Source organism: Hippopotamus amphibius, chromosome 1 (genome assembly GCF_030028045.1).
Source record: "Hippopotamus amphibius kiboko isolate mHipAmp2 chromosome 1, mHipAmp2.hap2, whole genome shotgun sequence".
Taxonomy (NCBI): domain Eukaryota; kingdom Metazoa; phylum Chordata; class Mammalia; order Artiodactyla; family Hippopotamidae; genus Hippopotamus; species Hippopotamus amphibius.
In genome coordinates, this window is record NC_080186.1 from 146,818,015 (window position 1) to 146,839,371 (window position 21,357).

A 21,357-nucleotide genomic window follows, 5' to 3' on the forward strand; every position below is an offset into this window, starting at 1 on the left:
ATTATGACTAGATAAATTGTTCATTGGACAGCCAGGTAGTATAGTAAGATGGCATTTAATGTCATAACCGTTGAACCACAAAAAGTCAAAGGGATTCTTTGTTGTTGTTGCTGTTGTTATGCTTTAGATTTGGAACGTGGTTTCCTCCTTACATAGTTTTGTTGCTGCTCTTGTTGAGTTTGTGGTTTGAATTGTCTGTTTCTTCTCTTCTTTAAAGAAGACACACGTGCTTTCTTCACATCCCATCACTTAGCTCACTGGCAAAACTCTCTTGTCTCTCAGTAGTAATCCTCATTTTCCTTCTTGAAGATATCTTCTTAGAGTTCCTGGACTACTCCTATTTTGACCAAAAACTTCTATTTTCTAGACCCACACAACTTTCAAGTTTGAATTTTTGGAGGGGCTCTTCATTGCCTTCACCATTTCTTGGTACCTTTAAGAATTCTTTCTAGAATTTCATTCTTAATTTACAGGAATATATTCAGAAAGGGTGTACAAAAGGTCTAGATATCTTGATGCTTTAAAATGGTTTTACCTTATTCTCACAGTTTGGCTTAGAACTGAATTCTAGGCTCTAAATAGTTTTTCTTGAGAAAATACAAGAAGCTGCTCCACTATCTTCTTGATTCTACTGTTGCTGATGAAAAGTTTGATAACAGTTTTAAAAGAATTTCTTTTTGTAGGAGGTTTTCTTTTCTCCTCGTTCCAGAAGGCTTTAAGGTCCTTTTACTGTTAGAATTTTGAAAACTGAAGCTGATACATATTTGGAATATTTGTCTACTTCCCATTTATGCCACTTGGCTTATGATGTGTAAATTCAACCAATTGTCTCTCTAGAATAATATTTTAAAATTTCTTTGATAATCAAATACCCCCATCTCCTTGAATTTATCTGTCATCTCTGGAGAGCCTTTTAATGGAATGGGGGATTCATGCCTTGATCTACTATACTTGACTATTTATTTCTACTAAATTTCTCTTTCCTGTGTCCTAAGAGATTTATACTTCATTTTTCAACCATTTCATTAATAAAAAAGAAAACACTTATTTTACAAGAGATACGTCTTATTCTCTAATTGTTCCTTTTTTATCCTGTCCTGTACTTGTCTTATGGATGGATTCTCTTTTTTACTATTATCTAGGATACTAATGAGAGAGTTTTAAATACACTCTTCTGCCCTTCATATTATCTACCTTTGCGATGGTTACACATCATTAGTAACATTGGTCTTTTTTTCATGATCGTTTTTCTCTCCTCTGCAACTGGTTTTCTTTAATAAGTCAGATGGTCATTTTTTATTTAAGAATGGGGGAGTGAAAGTTTCATTTATGATTAGAATGTAGAAGAACGTGAATAAGTGTCACTCCTGCTACAACCACAGCAACTAGTCAAATAAACCCAATACACTCCTTTCTTTAAAGACACTGAAGAGCTACAGATTCAAAGGAATCCAAAAGAATCAAACTCCAGAGGATAATTTCATCCTTGAGGGCAGTTGCTGAAATTGGAGGTAGGGTGGGCAGAGTAAGAAGCCTGCCAGAGAAGGACAGTCTTTGCTTAGAGTAGGGGAAACTAGTCAAATGTATGATGAACCTGTAAGCCACTGTGTTGGATTTGAAACTAGAAAAGCCCAAAGTGCAAAAATTAATTCCACAGTCCTAAATGGGAAAGCAAGAGTCATAAAATTTCGGGAAGAAAACCTAGGAGAATATCTTTGTGATTCTGAGTCAGGCAAAGACTTTTTGGTAGACACAAAAAGCATAGATCATAAACCAAAAATGTGAATAAAGTGGACTTCATCAAAATTAAAAACCACTGCCATTCAGAAAAGGCTATTAAGAAAATGAAAAGTCAAGTAACAGACTGGAAGAACTATCTGTAATGTGTAAAAGACACAGAACTTATATCCAGAATATTTAAAGAGCTCCTACAACTCAATTATTAAAAAGACAAACCAAAAAATATTGGGTAAAAGTATTTAAACATACTCTTTACACAAGAACGACACATGACCAATAAACACGAGTTAAAGTACTTAACATTAATGGCTAACAGGGCAATGCAAATTAAAACAAGAGGTACAATTTCACATAACTAGAATGGTTAAAATTAACAAGGCTAACAATACAATTGTTAGCAGGCAGATGGAACAATTGGATCTTTCACCTATCCCCTGGGAAAGGATCAAGGGGGACTGCACTCCATTGAAGAACCATTTGGTGGTTCCTTATAAAGTAAATATATACCTGCACCATGACCCAGCAGTTCTACTCCTTAATATTTACACCAAAGAAATTATAATTAAAAAAGAAAAGAAATTAAAATTTATGTCCACACTAAGATATGTTCACAAATGTTTACCATACCATGATTTTTAATATTCCCAAACTGAAAACAGCCTAGCTGTCCACCAAAAGGAGAATGAACAAAAAATTATGATATATTCGCATACTCATACTTGTGAGACATAATAATAAACAATCTGTTAATACACACAAGAACATGGATAATCTCAAAAGCATCTTGTTGTATGAAGAAGCCAGAAACAATAGGATTTGTCCTGTAAGCCCATTTATAAGAAGTATTAAAAGAGGCAGGACACTACTTAAAATTAGGGTCACAATGCCTTCTACATCACTACAGGAAGCATTCCAAATTTTAATCCACAGATGGAGTTAAGTGGATCCAAATACATCCTGAAATTGTACATAGACCATGTGTATGTACATGTGGTCATCCCTTTCTGGGAAGAAATTCTGTGGTTTCATTATAGAAACTGATAGAATGTAATGTGATTGAAGAAAGATATCAGAAACTTAGTAACCATGAAGAATGAATTATATTTCTGTTTCTGGGGAACAGAGCTTTTACCAGCTGTATTATGGTTTTAAATCAATTTTCCATCAGACTTTTCTATATTATTTGCTAGACCAACAATTATGACATCAAAATGTTGTTTGTAGATAAGATACCACCTGTCAGATCTAGAGGTCTTTGCCACTAAATATAGCCTTCAAGAGAGTCTAATGGTCTGTTAAAAAAGTAGTGTTTTAAAATCTGAAAAATCTCCTGGGACGTTAACAGTAATTTATACAAAATTCAAACTATAGAAACCACTCTTCAGTCATCTCATATGTGGTAAAATGTTACAGAAGTGCTCCTTGACTTCTGAAGTCTTAATGGATCAAGTCTGGTAGCTTGTTAAACTTTCCCAGAATTTTAATATAATATCCATAATCTCTCAAGGAAGGAGTCATGCTTCAGAAATAAGGAAGGTAAGGACTACCTAATGTATTTGCTCTGAAAGCATTCAGGTCCTGACCTTGGAAAGAGTAGCTGGAAGCTCTGGAAAGAAAATCTTCCAGTACAGAAATGGCAAATGGGTTTTGTCATGCTAATATCAATATTAATATTCAATTATTTTCAAATAACATAGAAAAGTCTGATGGAATATTGATTTATAATCATAATACAGCTACTAAGAGTTCCATTCTAGAAACAGAAATATAATCCATTTGTTGTGGTCACCAACGTTCTGACATCTTTCTTCAATCACATGACAGTTTTAGAGTAATGTGTTGGGAAGATTCTAGGACTCTTGAGCTGGGATTGACTACTGATGTCTGCCAAGGGCACAGGAAAGATGGGAGGTAGCACATGTGCTAGATGTGTGCTAACCCTGCCTAGTCATAGTGATGAGGACTGAATAAAGTCTGGAAAGTACAGTGCTGCACAGGGGGAAAAAAAAAGATAATAAGAATAGATATTGTAGCCAGGAGGAAAATAAGGATAGAAGACCTCTAAAACAGATTATACTGATACAAACATCAGGACAAGCAAATAGAAACCAAAATAAAAATTTAAAAAAAACACCAAAAATAAAATAATTTTAAAATTCAAAAGGAACCAATAAACCAGGAGAAAATGATCGATTTATAAATTAAATTCATTCTGCAATATATTTAATCAAACTTTCCCCACTCCAATGTCTGTTGAGTACCTACTATATTCCAGGCAGAGCTGGGAAACAGAAGATATAGTCACACACACACATACACAAGTCTGTCTTGAAGATCTTGCTTTCTATGAGGAGAGTGACTTATACATACAATTATAATAACCTCTTCATAGTAAGAGTTACAGTGCACGTTTGAAAAAAAATGCAATGAAGTCAAAGAGGAAGAATTGACATGGCGCAAGGGAGGCACAGAAGGATTTCAATGAATTGGATCTTTTTTTTTTTTTTTTTTTAATGAATTGGATCTTAAAAGATAAGGAATTTTTCAGAATTGGGGGGGCGGAGTGGGACAGGTAGGGATGGCAAAGGGACCAGCAGGAGCAAAGCAGTGGTGATTTAAAAGAACTTGGCACATTTTTGGAAAAATGGAGAGGGTCAGTGCAGCTTGTGAAAAGGCTGGGGTTGGGGAGAGGAGGGAAATAGTGAAAGAGATGATATAAAAAGTCAGAATGGAATTGGAAGGCAAGGAAATAGGAAAATCTGGACAGTTCTGCAGGCAATGGAGTGGTACAGTTTTCAAATTCCCATTTGATCCTCACAACAAGTATATGGGATGGGCAGACATCAACTCTGTAACCCAGGCTAAATCTGAGGAAAATGCCAGTGTGAACATCTGAAAGTGTCATGAAAAAGAAATGGCAGCCCGGGGATGGGTTTAGCAACAAAGTAAAGGGGAAACAATAAGCAAGTTGAAAGAAAACCTTCCTGAGGAGATCACTTGTAGATGTGAATTTGCAGCGTATAGATTTTTAACTGATGTTAGATGTGCCCGGTTGTGAAAATAACATAAGTCAGATTACAGGAAGAGTTCAAGTGGCCATTTTGTCATCATTGTTGATGGTGGTAAGGGGGGGGGTGGGGATGTTTGAACCTGGCAAATAAGACCTAAATCTGTGCAAGATTGGAACACAGCAACAACTCAAATTTTGTTAGTTTCAAAGGCCTTGGGTAAAATCAACCCAAGTAAACAAACAGACTGCAAAACATAATACTCAAGGGGAGAAACACAAATCTTCTCTCCAGTAACCGTCAAAAGGAGACTATTCCTAAAATGGTAGCTGTTTGAATTAGAAAAATAAGGGCAAAAAGGGTGCTGCCACCTTCAGAAGCGTTAAAAGCATCAAAGAACATGAAAGCAGGTTTCTTTTAGTAGGAATGCTTTAGTGCAGGGTAAAAAGTTCTGTGAATAGAGTTGGGCTCATTGCAGATATTTTAAGAGCCCAACCTAAAGGAAGTTTCTTATCCTACTAGTGTGCTTTTAAGAAAATTACTTGACCTCTCTGTTTCTCAGTTTCCCCATCTGTAAAATGAGAGTCTCTCAAGAGCCACTATTGGTGGTAGAAAGAAAAAAAGAAGACCTGTAGAATACACAGAGGGAACAATTAGATAATATCCCAAATGAGGCTTTCTGAACGGCATTCTGAAATCTCATGGTATAGAGTAAGTGCTAAAATTCAACAAGAAGTCTTATATACTATGTTTGTAATTTCTTTAGCTCAATCTCTTTGGACCTTCATATTCCGCGTTTGAATTGATCCTTACAGGTAATTGTCAAACATATCCAGAGAATGGTGTTGTATCAAGATTAATTACCAGCTTATTTGAAATTCAATGCAACAATATTTGCTGAGATCTAGGCTTATTTGACCCAAACTCCCATTTTACATACAAGGAAACTGAAATCCAAGAGTGGACAGGTGTCATGCAAATAGTAAGTAGCAAATGTGGCACAGCCCCTAGTTCACAATAGGTGCTCAGCATACACTGGCTGAATAAAGAAAAGAACCAAGCCAGCTGTGGAAAGGGACACCGCAGCAAGAGTCTTCTCTCTTCACAGAGCAGTTCTGCTGATGCTTTCACATTTGACACTAAGATATTTATTATCTGAGATGAAATTTCAATGCATGACGAATTTCAGGGTAAATTCAGTGAGGACTGAGGAAAACCATAAGAGGAGAGCCATTATAACACTTGATAAGTCAGCCACTGTTCTGCTGATATGCTGGGAGGCACAAAAAAATACAAAACCATCATTTCCACATCCAAATGAAACAGATGAGTGTAAAATGATCCACACATATACTAACACTTGCATAAAACCAGCATAAGAAGTAAAAGATACATATGTATAACTGAATCACTTAGCTGTACACCTGAAACTCATGCAACATAAATACCCTTTAATTAAGGGAAAAAAAGCATAAGAAAGAATTTATTGATAAAATTCCAAAGGAAGAAGTACACATACCAAACACATACCCCTACACACCCTGACAATATGGGAAGGGTTCTTACCCTCCCTACCCACCTTAACACACTTAGTGGTAATGATCAGAAACAGTGACAAAAATTATCCTCAAAAGCAGCTTTTAATTTAATTTCCCTTTAATTACATTTTCGGAGGCGTTTAAAGATTTTTCCACCTTACACAACAGGTTGGCAATGAACTAATTTGTACTTTACAAAAAAAAGCACTGTTAGCATGCACGTTTGTAACATCCCTGATTTTAAGATTTTACTACAGAAATTGAGACTTTAAAAAGCACAACTAAAAGATTTATGCCCAAGTCTCATGAAAACTATTATGACAGTATCGCAAATTGGAGAGGTACATAAAGGAAACCAGCTCTTCACCATTCCCCAGACAATTAACCTTGCTGATATCTGTTAGACATGCTAAATAGTTTCAGGCTGGCTTTCAATCACCCTGGACAGATAAAATGTAACATCTGCATTTAATGATAGTTTTTTCTCAACACAATTTCCTGCATATTAAATTATTATTATTATTTTTTTTGGCAAACAGGGTCAACTTCTCTGACAGTTTCCAAATTCTGTTAATGAAATTGATAATGGTTTCTAAAAAGTGGCAGCATTTTTCTTTCAGCTAAAGTTAAGTGAATGCATGGATAGACACAGGGACTCAGAGGCCAAATAAATGGAATACAATGTTATTCTCTTGCTTTGGAATGTCATCGCTCCTGTAATCTCTACAACCAAAAATGGCAGCTTAACATTTACACCGGGATTGTAAGGAACCAGCATATGCTAGCACTTCACAAGCCTAATTTCACTTACTCCTCACTTACTGTCAAATAGGCATGAGAATCATCCACACCCCACAAAGAAACTGAGGCTGGAAGCAGTTCAGTGACTTGCCAGAAAGTAGAGAAGCCGACACGTGAACCCAGGCAGTCTCCTTCTACCGCTTTTTATTAAGTGATATTGCCTTTTTATTAAATAACTGTAAACTGCATGCTTTACGGTTCTGATACTACTATTTATTTTATATTCTATAATTAAGAAGGATCACACAGAGAAAACAGACCTGTGTCCTGTCCAAGTGCTTTAAAGCAATGATTCCTTAAGGCAGTAGTAACATTTGCAACTAACTTTTTATCCCCAACTCCTCCACCAAAGGTACTAGGAAAATACCTAATTCATCTATGTTATAACCTCTGTCCCTCATTGACCATTCTGGAAACCTCTTCTAGGGGGAGTGTTGCCTCACAGCTGATCGTGAATTAAAATGGAGCCAGGGGAACTTATGACAACAGTGTAACATGAGGGTTACAATATGTTAAACGGACTTACTCTGGAATTCAGCTTCTGTGAGCAAGCAGTATGATTTGGAGCCAGTTACCTTACTTTTCTCTATCAGTTTCCACATGTGTAAATTAGGTAAATTAGTATTATTATTCTAACACCAACCCCAGAGTTGTTCCAAGGATTAAAGGAGCCCATATACATGAAGAAAAGTACTTTCAAACAACAAGGTCCTACTGTACAGCACAGAGATCTATATTCACTATCATGTGATAAACCATCATGGAAAAGAATACGAAAAAGAATCTATGTGTATGTAGAACTGAATCACTTAGCTTTAGAGTAGAAATGAGCACAACATTGCAAATCAACTGTACTTCAATAAGATAAATTTTTTAAAAAGTACTTTTCACAAAGTACTCAATAGATGACAGTTTAAAAATTCTTTCATGCATTTTTACACACAATTTACATACAGTGATGTGCTTAGTGAATATACCATTTAGTCAGTTTTGACGAATTCGGGGGCAGAGCATTTGTATTAGCCCAGAAATTTCCTGCATGTACCTTTCCCAGGTAATCTCCTGTCAGAAGCAAGTGATCTGATTTCTATCATCATCCATTAGTTCTGACTAGTACATTTCATATAAATTAAAATACATATGGTCAGAGTTCATCCATTTTCCTATTGATGGACATCTGAGTTGTTTTCAGAGTTGGATTACTACAGATAAAGCTACTGTGAGTATGTGTCGAAAATGTTTTCAATCCTCTTGGCTAAATAACTAGGGCAGGAATTGCTGAAGCTTAGAGTGTTGTATAAATTTATAAGAAACTGCCAGACCATTTTTCAAAGTGGTTGGAGCATTTTACACTTCTGCTAGTACTGTATGAGAGTTCCAGTCTCTCTGTATCCTCTTACTTTTTGGTACTTTCAGTCCTTTTAATTTTAGCCATTCTGATAGGTGTGGTGCTATCTCATTGTGTTTTTAATTTGCATTTCCCTGACCACAAATTATGGTTAAACACCATCGCTTGTGTTTACTGGCCATTACATATGGTGTTTTATGAAGTACTCTTCATGTATATGTTAGATATATGTATTGTAAATATCGTCTCCCAGTCTGTGGTCCTGTCTTTATTCTCTTAGTGGTGTTTTTTTAATGAGTAGGTGTTGTAAATTTTCATGAAGTTCAATGTCTTTTTCCTCTTATACTTGGAGTTTTTATTTTTGAAAACTCTACTTTTTCAGAAATCAGAGAACAGGCGTAGCAGTGGTTTTCAAATTTTAGCAAATCATCTGAACTATCTAGAGAGCCTGTTTAAAAACAGATTCCTAAACCTCACACTCCAAGAGGTTCTGATTTAATAAGCAGGATGAAGGGCCTGAGAATGTGCATATCTAACAAGCTTAGGTGATGCCGAAGCTGCCGGTTTATAGACCACACTTGGAACAGCATTGGCTTAGGAAAATTAAACGGTTTTTCTAATATTAAGACAGAAGTCTTACTTGCCTTTTCTGAAGTCTGAGCCCACAGCCACTAATTTACACTGTCTTCACTTGAAAAGACACCTGAAAAATCTGCTCAGTGCACTGGAGCACGGTCGACTGATGAACCAACATTGCTTCACTTCCTTCTTCCTCCCTGGAATTTGGGTGTTGGTCTGTGAGCCAGGGCACGTACACACCCGTACACAGGACACCTGAATCTAGCCCTGTGATGAACGTGCACTGCAAAGTAGACTTTCTTCTCCCCATATATTCTGTCAACAATCAGAGAGAGTTTTATTTTCCCCTTAAGGGTTGATTGGTCTCTAAACCAGGAACATTTTTATGACCAAGTCCTTTAAAACTTTCTCCACTGAACTTATATTTTAAGTACTCGGCATCAAGGTGAATATTCCTGACAGAACACAGACATTCTGAATTAAAGATCAACATTCTCAAAGCAAAGAACTCAGTCATCAAAATCCCAACCCAAACCCCTAAGCATCTGTAAGTTTTTAGGACAAGCAGAGAAGAGCTTCTGTAGCTTTCCTTTCCAACAGATCAAGGATGTGTGCTCAGAGCAATGCACCCCAACCATACATCTATTATGTAGAATGTTTACACTGGTGCAAGGACTCAAAAAAGGTACACTGTAGGTTTTTTCTTCCTGATTGTTAAATTACTTATTTAGCATCTGAAACCATGTTAATGGAAACTGAATCCATAAATAGTATTTATACTTAGACTGCTTTAAAGATGTACTTTGATTCCAAGAGGGAAAAACAATTTATCTCCTTTACAAAAAAACCCACAAAAAACAAACAAACAAACAAACCAAACACATCCTTTGAATAAAGGGAAGAGAAGAGTTTGTTTGAAATGCCACCCTCACATTTTCACCAAGCTGTTAGCGCTCTTTCAAAGGTACTATAAGCAACATGAACGTGAGAGCGCAAAGCATGGGCATTGGAGGCGTTTACAAAAACCAGGTAGGAGGTATGTGTGCTTCATTCTAGTAGGAAGGTCTATTCATGATCAACTAAAAGTATACATCACACCTACTCCAGCAGTGAGAAACTCAGAGGTGCAATAAAAGCAAGCCTGTGACTATAATTAATTTGACTTTTCCTCAGCTCTGGACCTCCACCTTGCACAAATGATGACATATAGGAGGTCTACGGTGCCACAAGAAAGGAGCTGGGCCAACACCTCAGCTACCTTGTTCTCCCAGCTCCCAGAAGCCTTTGGGTGACAAGCATTTTGTTTTCTTTCTTTCTTTTCTTTTTTCTTTGAAGGAAATTAAAATGACAGCAAATGATTTGTCAACTGAATTGTCAGAGACATTCTCCAATTTTGGTCCTAGGCTATTAAACCATATTTCTCCAGTGCTTTTAACCAGCAACACACACGATCCCACTATTCCATATAATAGGTGAGCACAGACTTAAATTCTAACGAGTCTGGGAAAGAGTCTGGCCCCGACCCTTCCTTGCTACACAGCCTTAGAAAATCTTTTTACTTCGCTCTCCTCTGGTTTCCCAGAACAGTAATCTCTATTCCAGATGCTTTTATCCTACTTGTGACATTTTTTTTCAAACCTTATAGCACAATGCCTGACTCACAACAAGAACCTTGTGAGTGGTAATTTCTAGAGGAATCTCTCTCTCTTCCCTCCATCTGTCCCTCACTCCCCACTACCCTCCATATATATAAATCATATATATATAAAATAGGTACATTATATAATACATATACAGACACATAGAGAGAGAACAGTTATACACCACTCAACAAATTGTGTGTATATATACAATACACATGCATGTAAGTATGTACGAGTACGTATATACACTACACAGACACAGAATGATTATCATTGTAACCAGAAAAAAAAAATGGGACCTCTTGACTCAACTTAGAACATTCTAACCCCCACCTAGGTGTGTATCCAAAAGATACATAAAGACAACTCCCCCCTAGACCTTAAGATAGAATACAATGTTTTGCCAAAAGTTTCCTGTGGACATAGAAAATGGAAATACAGTGTGTTACGTGCACCACTTCTTTACTTACCTCTGCACCTGAAATCTTATCACATACGCACAACCTCAATTTCTCTTTTCTTTACCTACACAAATCTCTCCTCATGCTTAGACTGACTCCCCTCTGATCGCTTCTAACTGAGACAGTGCAGCCCTCTGTTTCTCCCGTTGTATTTCTGTCCTTCCCACCACATCCAACAAGCTGGTAACAAAAGAGCAGGTCATTGTTTAAAAGGAGGAAGGGAGAAAGGAAAGAGAACAAGAAAAGAGCAGAAAAGGAGGAGAGAAGGCTGTAAAAATGATTAACTACCTTTAAATGTATTTGCCTTCAAAAAAGATAAAGTCACAAGTCCATACCTTAGCAGTCCTAATCTTCTCAAATCTTGAACACAAAGTTCAGGGCAACATTGGGGTTGAGATAATCTGCTCAGGCCACCACCAAAGGGATGGTTTTCTGAACCTCCACGCAGGTTCCAAGACAGCCTTCTCCAAGCCCCTGAGGACGGAGGTTTCTTCCAGGCCTACAAAATCACAAGTGAAAGAAGATATTCAAAATAACAACAAAAATACAACAATGGTATTAGATTCCAGATCACTTGGTTTGAAGAAATTAAACAAAAGACCCATATTCTGTCTGCCATAAAATGCATAGTACTTGAAGGGATTCAGTCTTGATTGTACAGAATCATACAAAATCAGAAAAGGTCAGAGTATACCAAGGCTGGAAGTTTTCTGAAGACCTGACTAGCTGAATTTGCTCATTTAACATATAGGGAAACTAAAGATCAGGGAGGAAATGTGATTTTCCCCATGGCGATTCACTTCCTGTGGCATTTTTCAACCAGTGAAGCAAGCAAATCTTAGGAAACACAAGCAAGGTACTCAGCCCTATGGTTGATGCTAAAATGAGACAAGGGGACAACACATCACTTCTTTCTCTTGAAATCCTTGGCTTCTAAGATACCAAACTTGCCTGTTATCAAGAGGGCCAGTCCCTGTTGGCTCTATCTGTTAGATCTGCTCAATGTCCCAATTTCAGACAGAAGAGCACCCTGGGACTCAGCCCTGAGCCTCTATTCCAAGTACACTGGTCCACCAGAGGGCATCTTCCAGCTCTGTGGCTTAAGATACTATTATACGCTCACAACTCTGAAATGTGTCTCCAGGCCCAGATATTTCCCTCAACTCCAGATTCCCCTATCAACGGACTATCCAAAAGCTCTACTTAGAATTCTAATAGACACATCAGAGACTGTATGCCCAAACTCAAGCCATAATTCTATCACCACCAATACCCTTCTGAAGACAAGGACGGTCCACATTCTTCTCACACAATGGCAATATCATTCACCCTGTTGGTCAGCCCCAAACCCCTCCAATCAACTTTCACTCCTCTCTCTCATCCACACCCCACGTCCTCCGCGACATCAGCAAATTCCAGTGGCTCTATCTTCAGAAGAAATCCAGCAGCTGATCACGTTTGCCACCTCCTTTATACTGCCACCTGGCCCAAGGCATCATTATGAACCTACAGGGCTGCACAGCAGATGTGCTCAAACCACAGCTGTCACTCTCAAATGGACCCTTGAGTAAGAGAGTGACACTCCCCTGCTCAAAACCTCCCACCTCACTCAGAGCCAAAGTCATCACAAAGTCATCACTGTTACCACTGTCTTCCTCCCACGTGTCCCACTTAGTCATCTCCAGCCATGCTGGTCTCCAATTCTTCCTCCAACATGCTTCTAACTCTCCTTGAGACTAGGCTCTCACAGTTCCCTTTACCAGAAGTGTTCTTTTTCCCCTCACTATTTCATGTGTTTGTTTCAATGTTACCTTTTCAGTAAGGACTCTTGTAATCACCCAATTTAAAACTCTAAACCCGGACCATATCTCTTCATTCCCCTTCTCTGTTTAAAGACTTTATGATATAGTATATGGTTTACTTGTTTATTACCTGCCTTCCCAGTAAAATATAAGCTCCATGTGGGCAAGAATTTAATTGCTGGTATCCTTCTATATCTTCCAGCACTTCCCTCATAGCCTAGCACAAAGGTGGAGCTCAGTATATATTTTTGAATGAATGAATGAGCAAATAGGAAGGTTAAGTAGAGCTTCTCAGGGTCACTCAGATGACAACTGAGTGAGCCAGGTTTGAACCAAAAGCATTCTGTCTCCAGTGATCTTGATGCAGCATAACTGTGACTACGTGAATGTCTTCCAGTGCTGGTATTAGAAATAGATACGGTATGGTCTGGCACATGACACAGAAGATGTATACCATAGGCATTTGTGAATTAAGCAAATGAAATGCCCCAAATGATTTGTAGAAACACCTGAAGAGTACATGCTGCATGCATCAGGATGACACTATTTATATCCTAATACTGCAATTTCAATGTTACTTTTTCCATGTCTTTCTCACTCTCCCCTACTTTTTCCTCCAAGCCTTTATTTCTTGTCCTTCCCTCAAATCTGTCCTTCCCTGCCTTACTTGAGGGAATAGAAGGACCAGCGATCTAAGACTAGCAAAGAAAAGGGAAGAGACGTGTTTAGGGAAGGGAAACACGTGTTTAGACGTGCATGGGGCACGAATCAAAGGACTTTTCGTCTGAGACTAATTTGTCACCAATTCACCTTGTGCTTCTAGGGTGATCCCTTCACCTCCCTAAGAGTCCACTGCTCACTGCGCAAAAATACATGCCCTACAGAGGTTTTCCAACTTTAAAAAATGATTATTTTCCTTTTTGATTAATAAAAGGCTTCTGTTTTCTGGGTAGTCTAAGATTGGTTAGGAAATAGAGTGCAATATTTAAGAACGAGGCTTTGGAATAATCAGAGAACTCACCTACTGCTTCCACCAGAATGAAACCCTGACTAACAAACTCAATCTCTCTAAGGATCATGTTTTTATGTAAAAGTGAGATGACAGATACACCCATCCCTTTAGAATGTTTATGAAAAGGAAACAGGGCAACATAGATAAATAATTCATTGCTGTGCACGGCATACGTACTCCATAAAATTTGTTGCTCTTAATGTTTTATTTTCATGGTTGCAGGATTACAGTCTGCACAACATTTCATGATTTCATCTACCTGTTTCTCACTGTCCCCCAGAGTTTGACCACATGAAATTGCTTTCGTGGCCCTTGATGTGACTTTGGGCAACTTTCTCTGGACCGTCCTCAGGCTCAGAGGAATATCATTACCCCAACTGCCCCCACAGTCTGGGGGTAGATGGCAGAATTTTGTAACATGAGAAACAAGTTTTGTGGTTCACTTCCTGTCCTCTTGCTGATGCCTGGCAATTTGAGGATGCTCTTGGCCCTAGTATTATAACAGGCTGATGATTGTCAAGCCACAGTCTACAATTATTTCTGCATTCCAAAGCCAAGGAACACAACTTTGAAAGCAAACAATGCTATAATTCAGCACAATGATATATGGAGTTATTAAAGAAATTGTGCTGACTGCTTTGAGAATTCAAGTCTCCAGTCTATCCAAGCGCATCTTTCTTTCTTTCTTTCTTCCGAACTGATATTAAGAAACTCTCTATGTTTGGGGAGTAACAACATAAAAATATGTCACCTACCTTTCAGATTTCATTATACCACAACCTAACATAAAGTTAAGGTGCTTCAGGGAAAAGTTACTTACACTCCATTCTAAGTCACTGAAGTGCTTGCTTGGAAATGCATTTACTAACAAATGTTTATTGAGTACATAATATTTGCCATCATTTTGTTAAGGATGTGGTAGGGGATATGAAAGACTTAACTGCTACCATCTTCAAGTTCTCACTCCAGCAGCTTTTCTTTGTCTTTTGCAATTTCCTAAATTCTACCCAGATGCAGGAAGGCATGGCAACCCCCTACAGAGCTGATGATTCACCAACATAGTTATAGAGGGTGTACTGATATAAGGAGCCTGACTTCTGCTTGATATATAGAGAGAATTCTATAATTCTTGATTTTCTTGGGAGACATTCTCATTTCCTTAGTTTGCTCCCCACTCTTCACCCAACATACCCCTCTTCTGAGTTGATCCTGGTTTATTTACCTCCTTCAACAAAGAAACCAAAAGTAATCAGCAAATCCACAAGTACACAATTCATTAACAAGATGCTACATGGGTGGTAGGGTATACAGGAAACTGGGCTCAGACGACACAGCTTCAGATATTTGAGAAATCTTTGGAAACTGTGATGGAATTAATGCTGTTACACAGCAAAATAAACTGAGAAAGTATACATACTGGAAATATTGTCAAAGGGAATAATGTCAAGAGAGAACAACATGGGTCTTAAATCGCCAGTGTCTGCACGGCTAGAACGCTAATCACAGAAGCGGGTGGCATCTTTGTCTGTCGGCAGCCTTGAACACTTCAGGGAATATGTCATTTTTCAAGAGGTATCAATTAGCGGCTGTTCTGGTGGCAGAGTGTGAACCATACCCAATGGTTGAACATGTGTTAAAAATGATTCCTGTGAGTATAGAACACACACGGGCAGCAATCCACAAATGCACCCAGACACACTCCCAAGAGAGGCAGGCAACCAGAGAGAAGAGGGCCAAGGAAGGTAGGAGGGGACATACAGGTACTGACGATTCTAAAATAGATCCCAGAGTGGAAGGGTGCCGGGGGAAGGGATGAATTATGAATGTAAATCTACCTACACCAGCAGGGTTGGGTCCTGCTGGAAACTGGAGAGGCAATGCTGTAGAGACTTACCTTTCAAAGAGAACTATGATTATACATACACCAGACAGACACACATCCAAGGCTGTGCCTCACGTACCTACACACAGCATTCCCATTGCCAGCAATGCTTTGCAATATGTACATTACTTCCATTTGCACACACAGAAGTTAGGGATTAAATAATTTGCTTGAAATCACTCAACTAGAAAGGGACAGGATTCAAATTCAGAACTGACCCTGGTGCCTCGTGGTGTTCCCCAAGCATGGTGACAAACACAATTGATTCTTTCCTACATTTTACTTGCGATTAAACCTAGTTCTGACCCTTGGAAATGCTCCATTTTGAACCCCAAAGGAAGAATGCAGTCTCCTAAGAATGAATGCTGGCCCAGCTCAGTCTCTGCTGAGGACAGCAAAGGCACACAGACAGGAGAGGGCATGTTTTTTCCAAAGTCAGAGGAGGTCACACCACACATTGGAACAGTTGGTTCCTGAGCAGCAGAGATAGGGGACCAAATCAATTTGTAAAATATTAATTACATTTCCTATGAGTTGACATTATGGAAACGTCAGGTACATGGAATGTGATATACTCAGGGGATCTAGCTGCTCCCCTGTAACTGTAATCACCCCCCCTCTGGCTACATATTAAAGACCTTGCCTGTTATTAATCCCTACTCCAGACACCAAACAATAAAAGTGCTAGGAGACAGCAAGATAAAATCTGTTTCCTGGATTTTTAGGGGTATATAACACATCCAGTGACTTTTAGACACCTGATCTTCTGCCAGTGCATTACCACCTCACCTTCTTACCTGGTCAGCCTTTTAAATAAAATGGTGAAATCAAAAGTAGTCTAGAAGAAAAGTCACTAAACATTACCATGGACTTTTAGAGAATTTCTTAGCATTGGGGCTAACTGCTGGTCTTACTCCACTTCGCTAGTTAATAAAATATTTATCTCAAACTTCATAAAGTGGGTCAAACACTGATGGTTTGTAGGTAGTAACAGCACTGGCTCATAAGATGTGCTTCTTTTTTAATAACTTTTATTGAGATACAGTTAACATACAATAAACTGCATATATTTAGAGTGTACAATTTGGTATCCCAATCTCCCAATTCTTCCCACCCCAACCCTCCCCGCTTTGCCCACGTGGTGTCCATATGTTTCTTCTCTGCATCTCTGTCTCCATTTCTGCCTCGCAAACCAGTTGATTTGTACCATTTTTCTATATTCCACACCTATGTGTTAATGTACAGTATTCGTTTTTCTCTTTCTGACTCACTTCACTCTGTATGACAGTCTCTAGGTCCATCCATGTCTCTACAAATGTCCCAGTTTCATTGCTTTTTAGAGCTGAGTAATATTCCATTGTATATATGTACCACATCTTCTTTTTCCATTCATCTGTTGATGGACATTTAGGTTGCTTCCATGTCCTAGCTATTGTAAATAGTGCTGCAATGAACATTGGGGTGCCTGTGTCTTTTTGAATTATGGCATTCTCTGGGTATATGCCCAGAAGTGGGATTGCTGGGTCACATGGTAACTCTATTTTCAGTTTTGCAAGGAACCTCCATACTGTTCTCCATAGTGGCTGTATCAATTTACATTTCCACCAACAGTGCAAGAGCTTTTCCTTTTCTCCACACTCTCTCCAGCACTTACTGTTTGCAGATTTTCTGATGATGCCCATTCTAACCGGTGTGAGGTGATACCTCATTGTGGTTTTGATTTACATTTCTCTAATAATTAGTGATGTTGAGCAGCTTTTCATGTGCCTCTTGGCCATCTACAGGTCTTCTTTGGAGAAATGCCTATTTAGGTCTTCTGCCCATTTTTTGATTGGGTTGTTTGTTTTTTTGATATTGAGCTGGATGAACTGTTTATATATTTTGGAGATTAATCCTTCGTCTGTTGATTCGTTTGCAAATATTTTCTCCCATTCTGAGGGTTGTCTTTTTGTCTTGCTTATAGTTTCCTTTGCTGTGCAGAAGCTTTGAAGTTTCATTAGGTCCCACTTATTTATTTTTGTTTTTATTTCCATTACTCTAGGGGGGGATCAAAAAAAGATCTTGCTGTGATTTACATCGAAGAGTGTTCTTCCTATGTTTTTCTCTAGGAGTCTTATAGTGTCTGGCCTTACATTTAGGTCTTTAATCCATTCTGAGTTTATTTTTGTGTATGGTGTTAGGGAGTGTTCTAATCTCATTCTTTTACATGTAGCTGTCCAGTTTTTCCAGCACCACTTATTGAAGAGGCCACCTTTTCTCCATTGTATATCCTTGCCTCCTTTGTCATAGATTAGTTGACCATAGTTTATTTCTGGGCTTTCTATCCTGTTCCATTGATCTATATTTCTGTTTTTGTGCCAGTACCATACTGTCTTCATCACTGTAGCCTTGTAGTATAGCCTGAAGTCAGGAAGCCTGATTCTACAAATTCAGTCTTTCCTTCTCAAGATTACTTTGGCTATTTGGGGTCTTTTGCATTTCCATACAAATTGCAAAATATCTTATTCTAGTTCCTTGAAAAATGCCATTGGTAACTTGATAGGGATTGCACTGAATCTGTAAATTGCTTTGGGTAGTATAGTCACTTTCACAATGTTGATTCTTCCAATCCAAGAACATGGTATATCTCTCCAGCTGTTTGTGTCATCTTTGATTTCTTTCATTAGTGTCTTATAGTTTTCTGAGTACTGGTCTTTTACCTCCTTAGTTAGGTTTATTCCTAGGTATTTTATTCTTTTTGTTGCAATGGTGAATGGGATTGTTTCCTTAATTTCTCTTTCTGATCTTTCATTGTTAGTGTATAGAAATGCAAGAGATTTCTGTGTGTAAATTTTGTATCCTGCAGCTTTACTAAATTCATTGATTAGCTCAAGTAGTTTTCTGGTGGCATCTTTAGGATTTTCTATGTATACTATCATGTCATCTGCAAACAGTGACAGTTTTACTTCTTTTTCAATTTGGGTTCCTTTTTTTCTTTTTCTTTTCTGATTGCTGTGGCAAGGACTTCCAAAACTATGTTAAATAGTAGTGGAGAGAGTGGACATCCTTGTCTTGTTCCTGATCTTAGAGGGAATGCTTTCAGTTTTTCACCATTGAGAATGATGTTTGCTGTGGGTTTGTTGTACATGGCCTTTATTATGTTAAGGTAGGTTCCCTCTATGCCCACCTTCTGGAGAGTTTTTATCATAAATGGGTGTTGAATTTTGTCAAAAGCTTTTTCTGCATCTATTGAGATGATCCTGTGGTTTTTATCCTTCTGTTTGTTAATATGGTGTATCACACTGATTGATTTGCATATATTGAAGAATCCTTGCATTCCAGGGATAAAACCCAGTTGATCATGGTGCATGATCCTTTTAATGTGTTGTTGGATTCTGTTTGCTAGTACTTTGTTGAGGATTTTTTTTTTTTTTTTTTTTTTTGTCTATATGCATCAGTGATATTGGTCTGTAATTTTCTTTTTTTGTAGTATCTTTGTCTGGTTTTGGTATCAGGGTGATGGTGACCCCATAAAATGAGTTTGGGAGTGTTCCTCCCTCTGTAACTTTTTGGAAGAGCTTGAGAAGGATGGGGGTTAGCTCTTCTCTAAATGTTTGATAAAATTCACCTATGAATCCATCTGGTCCTAGACTTTTGTTTGTTGGGAGATTTTTAATCACAGCTTCAATTTCATTACTTGTGATTGGTCTGTTCATATTTTCTATGTCTTCCTGATTCAGTTTTGGAAGGTTATACCTTTCTAAGAATCTGTCCATTTCATCCAGGTTGTCCATTTTATTGGCAGATAGTTGCTTGAAGTAGTCTCTTATGGTGCTTTTTATTGTTGTGGTGTCCATTGTAACTTCTGTTTTATTTCTAATTTTATTGATTTAAGTCCTCTCTGTCTTTTTCCTGATGGTTCTTGCTAGAGGTTTATCACTTTTATTTATCTTCTCAAAGAACCAGCTTTTAGTTTTATTGAATTTTGCTATTGTTTTCTTTGTCTCTATTTCATTTATTTCTGCTCTGATTTTTATGATTTCTCTCCATCTACTAACTTTGGGTTTTGTTTGCTCTTCTTTCTCTAGTTTCTTTAGGTGTAAGTTTAGATTGTTTATTTGGGATGTTTCTTGTTTCTTGAGGTAGGATTGTATTGCTATAAACTTCTCTCTTAGGACTGCCTTTGCTGCATCCCATAGATTTTGGATTGTTGTGTTTTCATTTTCATTTGTCTCTAGATATTTTTTGATTTCCTTTTTTATTTTTTCAGTGATCTCCTGGTTATTTAGTAGCATATTGTTTAGCCTCCATGTGTTTGTGTTTTTTTTACAGTTTTTTTCCTGTAATTGATTTCTAATCTCACAGCATTGTGGTCAGAAAAGGTGCTTGATATGATTTCAATTTTCTTGAATTTACCAAGGCTTGATTTGTGACCCAAAATGTGATCTATCCTGGAGAATGTTCCATGTGCACTGGAGAAGAACATGTAATCTGCTGTTTTTGAATGTAACCTCCTACAGATATCTATTAAATCAAGCTGGTTTATTGTGTCATTTAAAGCTTGTGTTTCCTTATTAATTTTCTGTGTGGACGATCTGTCCATTGGTGTAAGTGGGGTGTTAAAGTCCCCCACTAGTACTGTGTTACTGTCAATTTCCTCTTTCATAGTTGTTAGCATTTGCCTTAGGTATTGAGGTGCTCCCATATTGGGTGCATATATTTTTATAATTGTTATCTCTTCTTCTTGGATTCATCCCTTGATCTTTATGTAGTGTCCTTTCTTGTTTCTTGTAACTTTTATTTTACAGTCTATTTTATCTGATATGAGTATTGCTACTCCAGCTTTCTTTTGATTTCCATTTGCATGGAATATCTTTTTCCATCCCCTCACCTTCAGTCTGCATGTATCCCTAGATCTGAAGTGGGTCTCTTGTAGATAGCATATATATGGCTCTTGTTTTTGTATCCATTCAGCCAGTCTGTGTCTTTTGATTGGTGCATTGAGTCCATTTACATTCAAGGTAATTATCGATAAGTATGCTCCTATTACCATTTTCTTAATTGTTTTGTGTTTCTTTTTGTAGGTCCTTTTCTTCTCCTATGTTTCCCTCTTAGAGAAGTTCCTTTAGCATTTGTTGTAGGGCTGGTGTGGTGGTGCTGAATTCTCTTAGCTGTTGCTTGTCGTAAAGCTTTTGATTTCTCTGTCGAATGTGAATGAGATCCTTGCTGGGTAGAGTATTCTTGGTTGTAGGTTCTTCCCTGTCATCACTTGAAATATATCATGCCACTCCCTTCTGGCTTACAGAGTTTCTGCTGAGAAATAAGCTGTTAACCTTATGGGAGCTCCCTTGTATGTTATTTGTCATTTTTCCCTTGTTGTTTTTAATAACTTTTCTCTGTGTCAATTTGACTACTATATGTCTTGGCATGTTTTTCTTAGGTTTATCCTCTCTGCACTTCCTGGACATGGGTGGCTATTTCCTTTCCCATGTTAGGGAAGTTTTCAACTATAATCTCTTCCAATATTTTCTTGGGTCCTTTCTCTCTCTCTTCTCTTTCTGGGA